The 7,318-nt window shown below is 36.5% G+C and overlaps 1 long non-coding RNA gene across 1 annotated transcript in view; it reads right to left on the bottom strand.

The window, feature by feature from the left end:
• Positions 1 to 2,820: 2,820 nt before the first annotated feature.
• The window catches only part of LOC128249606 (uncharacterized), a 143,766-nt gene continuing 139,268 nt past the window's right edge, over positions 2,821 to 7,318 (bottom strand). Inside the window, exon 2 of the long non-coding RNA XR_008265714.1 lies at positions 2,821 to 3,142. This is a non-coding gene — a long non-coding RNA (uncharacterized LOC128249606). The remainder of the gene's footprint in view (positions 3,143 to 7,318) is intronic.

Here is a 7,318-nt window from a genome sequence, read left to right as displayed (position 1 = left end):
ATATATATATATATATAGTAATAAATGGAGCAAAACGCATGTCGATTAAAGTTCCTTTAATTCCTACATATATGTTTCGAAATAAATGATAGTACTTTCACAAAGAAGAAAGAGTTGTTGGAGTCCTCATTTATTTCTCTTCAGGGAGTTCATAATAAAACATGTAATAGCAAGACAAAAACGAAATAATGGGGTAACTTATGAGCTGAGATGTTACATGGTCAGTGACCGTTAGAAGGTTTGTTTACATAGAGATATAACGGAGTCAATGATATTGTTCCATGGACTTTAGGAATAAGAACGCTAGTTTACATAGAAATATAAAGGTAGGGTGTTTTTGACGTGATGCTAAAGGTTGAGGCCAAAGAGTTATTTGAATATGGGGAGATAAGTATAGTGAATGTTTACATATGTGTGCTAGCGCGCACACACATATGTACAAACACGTGCGTGTACGCACATGCACATACTCATATACGTACACCCATGTACATATACCCATACACACACATGCACCCATACACATACACACCCATACAAAAACCTTCACATATACATATGTACATACACACTCACCTATACATATGTGCCTGTATATATACCTACATTCCTGTATATATACAAACATGCAAATACCCACACACGCACATATACATACGCATACATGCACATACACACACACATGCATGTATATATGTATATACACCTACATATGCGTATATATATATATATATATACATACACATACGCACCTGCACCCATACACACACACACGCCCCGTGCTCGTACATGTGCACACACATATATATACATATACTTATGTATACATACCCATTCACACACATACACACACACACACCCATACCGAAACCTTCACATACATATGCACACACACGCACACCTTTACTTGCTTGCCTGTTTATATACATACATTCCTGTATATATACAAACGTGCAAACACCCACACACGCACACACCTACATATGCACGCATGCACATACACACACGCACACACATTTGTATATATATACACACATATACATACTCACACACACACATGCACCCATTCACACACCCACACCCTCACACACATACGTATGCATATATGTACCCAAATACACACACGTGTTTTGTTTAAGATTACAAAAAATATTAAGATTAATAACATACTGATTTGAAGCGAAGAGCATAGACATTATAAAAGAAATACCATTACCCTGTTATATATTAATATACTTATGTTAGCGCTAATCAGTGTAAAACCAAAGTACAGGGTGTTCGCTGAGAAATAATAATAATAATAACAATATACATGCTAATAAGGAGAAGGTCAGATCTAAGGCAAAGCAGCTGGTGATACAACGTTTTTTTTTAAGGATACCTTTTCTAATCCCTTCCTAATTTTGAGGAGATGAGCAGTGTGTTCTGAAGCTCAGCACTGTTTCTTTTGCCAAGAAACAACCAAGTAGCCTGAACCACCTAGTGAGTGAGCTTGTGACTGACAGTATCCAGGCTTGGTTTTAATGCTGCAGGACTTTCAAATATGTAAAACCATACTGACTTGTGCAAGATTCTTAAGGGAATGGAGAAATGTGCAGTAACTAACTTGTCCTCTCTACCTGCTGTTTCTGTATTCAGTGGCAAGACAGAATCAAGATGACTGAGAAACACCCGATGCAAGAGCTTCCAGGATGAGACACAGCCATCCTACTGCCCGCAGGGGCTCTTCTAATTTTTTTTGAAGGTTGACTCTCTTAGCCTCACTTAAGCAAGCATAATCTGCTTGGGAACAGAAAGGTTTGCCTGTGTCTGAGACATACACAAGGCTTTCTTCAGTTAACTAGCTAGGACTTTCGTCTCTGTAATTTTCCCAGCTTTTTAACAGAATCCACAATGAGAATCAGGTCATCAGTATATAAAAAATCCCAGAAATAAAAAATCATTAACTTGTATGTTATAACCACATGAACTATACGAATAGAAGTGGGCTGGGAAAGATCTCCAGTTAACACCTGCTTATTCATTAAAGTCAAAGCCCTACCCTCCTAACCTTAGAATGTATTATATACATGACTAGTAGTTATACATTTACATCTAAATATTTCAGCAACCGTCAGACTACAGAGCATGCAAAGGTCAGTACTGCAGCACTGAATTAACTAGGCAATTCCCTGGGTTTAGAAATTGGGAACTAACACAAAATTTCTTGATTCGATTAAAAATATGGAAACTCAATAACAGAGAAAGCAGGTGAGGTCCCACTCAAAGAATGACAGAGGACATGAGTGGATGAGAAGATGAGAAAGACACTCATGTTATCTTATGATGAGTCACATAATTTGGAGTGAAATATTTCAAATTTTTGCCCAGCAACAAATTTACCAGTGATATGCATATTCATAAACTGTGGATTCCAGTCATGCCAATCCTGCTTTTTTTCTGATACCTCTACAAAATACTTTTCGCTCCTTTGAACAAGCAAGGTCTGTTGTACTGCTTCCTCTGAAAACTTATGAACTGGATACACCTTTATCTCTGGAGTATCTTACCTCCAAAGCCGTTCAAAACACCTAAGGTAATTCTTCAAGCATGGAACTTCAACTCACTGGAACTCATCCCACACTTTTCCCTACTGACATGAACCTACAAGAATTAAAAATGATAATCAATCACATTTGCGTCCACTGATCTGGCATGGTCAAGTGCTGTGCGTACTACCCTTCCCCCCTTCCTTAAACTAAATAATAAAATTTTTAAACATCGAAGATATCAAAAACTGAATTTGGAACCATAAATGGAATTAAAAGCAAATCCCGAGAATCGTTTTTCTTATTTTATTGCTTCTTTTTTGACTTTTTTCTTGTTTTGTGTTTTTTTTAACTTTTTCTTTTGTTTTGTTTCGATACCTTACTTTTTCAAAAGATTAAAAATTTTTTGTTTTTGTTTTTCAACTTAACACATCAGCTGAGCCTATTGATTACTATAGGAGCCAAGTGAGAACACACATTGACATTTAAGAAGACTGTCCAGCCAAAACTGGCACCATAGTGGCATGTCTACATTAGAGACAAGCTTTCATTAGCTATATTTTCTTCTCTTCTCAGTTCCACATTTATTTAATATCCATTAAATGTTCTCGCATCTGTGAAATAAAAAGATGATTAAGCTTAAAGGCAGTTTTATACACATGCATGCAAAAAGTAAAAAAACATATTAATATGCTGATTTCTTATGACTAAAAAGAATAAGACTAATTTTCAGAGAATATAATGGACATACTTAACAGAATATAGTGTATTACTGTATTTATTCATCCAACTCAGATTAGTTTAGGACAAATTGTCTGATAAATATTATTAAATATTTTGCTGGTCAGTTTTATATATATACTTATTATATACAATATGCACTATTCTGGTGCCACATAAAAAGCACCCAGTACACTGTGAAAAGTGGTTGGTATTAGGAGGGGGTATCTAGCTGTAGAAACCATGCTAAAACAGACAATAGAACCTGGGGTAGCCCCTGGCCTTAGCAGCTCTTGTCAAACTGTGTAACCCATGCCAGCATGTAAAATGGACATTAAATGACAACAATGATGAAAATAATAATGATGATGATAGCATCTTACATGTATATAGTAGAATCTATATTCATTATCAGAAATATTCACATTTTGGTAAATGTTAATTCTTTTGTTATTTTACCAGTTTCAGTCAGTGGCCATGCCAGGGTTGGTATCACCTAGAAAAATTCAGCTGCTCAAATTGACCCCAGTAATACTTAAGTCTGGGTACTTAACCTGTCAGTCTTTTATGGAGAAACATACTTGACAACAATTGTCATGCAATTTGAGACAAGACAAACATACACGATATGTGTGTGTGTGTGTGTGTGTGAGAACACATGACCTAGTGGTCAGGGTGTTGCACTCACAATCACAAGATCACGGTTTCAGCTCCTAGACTGGGTGGTACAATGTGTGCTTCAACAAAACACTTCATTACACATTGCTTTGTGATTGCTTTGACATCTGATGCAGGTGCACAGTGCACCTGTCCAGAAAACATCAATTTGATGGAGGGAGTGAGCTAATGTGCAGAACATACATTTGGTCACTATAAACAAATCACTTATGCAGGTTGTTTGGCAACAGCTGAATGCTTATACACAGTCTTTGACAGGTGAACCGATACACACACACATATATATATATATATATATCACCTCCCAACACCATCACATCACAGCACTACACCATATTACACAACACATCACAACACACCACCATGCACACACCAGCACTGACCAATTCCTAGCCCCACATTTTCACACCTACACATACACACATGCACACGTCAAGAACACCAGCCCTCTTCCACACACACATACGAACTCTCTTATACACATTCACGCGCACCATCGTTTTGGGATCACCACTACTTTATTATCTCTCCTTCTTCCTAGCTTTCCCGTGTGACCTTTCTGTCCAGCATTCGCCATGATAGATCGCTAGCCACTACACATTCTCTTTTTTCTCTCCTTGTTTCTTTCTGTGGAAGAGCGTAGGCTCAAAACGTTAAAGACTTTTTCACTTCCCGAGCGTTATACTAATATATCTGTTTGTTGTCTACACCACCTGTCTTCGTCTTTTGTTTTTTTCGTGAATTCTCCCCTATATATATATATATATTACCTCCACCATCATCATATTAATGCCCACTTTCTAATGAGTACACAGGTCAGACAAAACTTGTCAAAGTAGATTTTTTGTATAGCCAGACACTCTTCTTACCACTAAACAATATCTCAAAATATTAACAAACACAAAATCAAACCTCGATTCAACGTGAGGGACACCATTCACAATTTATAACCTTGGTATTATTTTAGCTAATAACTTAAACTTAGCAACTAACAACACCAATACTGTTAAACTTTCTTCCATAAATCTCAAAAGAGAAAAATAAAAAAGACTGCCCAGAATATTGGATGCTATATCTCACACATACATACATACACACACACATTTATGCAATGTATCAAATGCAATGAAACACTAAAAGCTGAAAGATTACCTAGACTTCATTGATCCGATTGCTAATACGTCTACATAATCTAACCTGGGGCTATATACAAGCTAATGAGAAAGCTTCTAAGTGGTCACTCAACCTGCTAGAAATAGCAGTCAAATCTTTCCAAATGGGCGTATACATATGTGCCTAACTTTCTTGACAAGATGGTCACAGTTGGAATACCTCAGCTCTGATTTGCTCAATCGGGACAAGCTTGGGATTAAATGATGACTAGAGTATGAAAGCCCACAGCCTCAACAACTACATATCTAAAGCTTTTTAGAGCACAGAATAAAACACTTTGGCTCTCTGCCATCTGTGTTCAAATCCCATCAAGGTCAACATTACTTTCAGGGTCAATAAAGGTATCAGTCCATGGTGGTGGACTGAAGGAATTGTTAGAGTTTTAGACAAGATACCTTGTGGTAATTATTACAGTTCTTTGCAATCTAGGTGCTTAAGTTTACCTAGAGATGTAGACTTAATCTATAGCTTGCTTTAACACTACTGGTCCTTGGGTGACAGGGTTTAAACTTACAATGTTGCAAGCATTTGGGTCAGGTCTCTGGTTTGAGGATACTTTCAAGCCTTACTCTGTTCAATCTCAGAGTCACCAACATCCCCTTTCAGACAAAGCTGTGTAAAAATGTATAAATTAACAAGAATGAAACTACTCCACTAGTTATCGGCACCACAAATACACACATGTACAATAGCTATATATACATAGACATATATGCATACATATACATTTATATATATTCTAAAGAGATTTGTCATGTAAGGCCATAACAATGCTAGAAGGGACAAAGTCAACTACAAAAGGGAAAAGAAAAGTGGTTTACTTTGTATCTTCTCACATTGTTCCAGCCTTACACAACAAATCTCTTCAAAGTAATATCACAATACTTTACTAAAACTACTCTCTCTTTCTCTCATATACTCTCTTTTTACTCTTTACTCTTTTACTTGTTTCAGTCATTTGACTGTGGCCATGCTGGAGCACCGCCTTTAGTCGAGCAAATCGACCCCAGGACTTATTCTTTGTAAGCCTAGTACTTATTCTATCGGTCTTTTTTGCCGAACCGCTAGGTTATGGGGACATAAACACACTAGCATCAGTTGTCAAGCAATGCTAGGGGGGACAAACACAGACACACAAACATATACACAAACATACATACATACATATATATATATATATATATATATATATATATAACGGGCTTCTTTCAGTTTCCGTCTACCAAATCCACTCACAAGGCTTTTGTCGGCCCGAGGCTATAGTAGAAGACACTTGCCCAAGGTGCCACGCAGTGGGACTGAACCCAGAACCATATGGTTGGTAAGCAAGCTACTTACCACACAGCTATTCCTGTGCCTATATATATATATATATATATATATATATGTATGTATGTATGTATGTATGTATGTATGTATGCTAGCAGGACCTATGAATATTTTACAAAATTAACGGTAAACCTATTGGGTTATCTCTGAAAACTTTATCCCAAAAACCTGAAAGCACAACCTGTGTTGTGTCTGTATGGAAAGATAGTTACTCATCTGCTACTCACTGAAAAGTGAAAGAAACTGGAATACGATGATTACTTAATGCACTTTATATATTCACTTTATATATCTCATGCACAATTTTATAGACTTAATATACAGCACTCATAAAATAGATATTCACTCTTATTTTACCATTATTCTCTTAAACAAAAAAAAATTATCCCATACATATGATACAACCTTTGGCTAAATTGCATATATTTGCCATGTAAACAAGCGTGAATATTTCATGGAATTGCACTTTGTGCCTGTGTTAAGTGGTAGGTGATATAAAAAAAACTTAATTCAATTAAAAAAAAACAAAACACTTTTTACTATCAAATCACCACCACCATCTCTCTCCATCTTTTAAGCTTACCATCAGAACATCCCCAATCTGCTAAAATTATTATGCTCTTCCCACCTCACATCATGAACGCTTCTCTCACTCTCTTTTTCTCTCTCCGCCTTTTTTTCTATCTCTCTTTTTCTTCTCCCTCTTCACCTTATCCTCTTTTTCTCTCTCCTTTTTCTTTCTCCTCTCTTTCCTTTCAACTAATCACATGAAAGCGTTACAATTACATTCCCTCTACCTTATGTCACGGACGCTTCTCTCTCCTTTTTCTCTAATCACATGAAAGCATTACTGATAGGCTAAGTAATGCAATGCAAACAGAATTATTATA

Source organism: Octopus bimaculoides, chromosome 16 (genome assembly GCF_001194135.2).
Source record: "Octopus bimaculoides isolate UCB-OBI-ISO-001 chromosome 16, ASM119413v2, whole genome shotgun sequence".
Lineage (NCBI taxonomy): Eukaryota > Metazoa > Mollusca > Cephalopoda > Octopoda > Octopodidae > Octopus > Octopus bimaculoides.
Note: the sequence above shows the minus strand (reverse complement) of the source record. Positions and strands in the feature narration are given on the sequence as shown.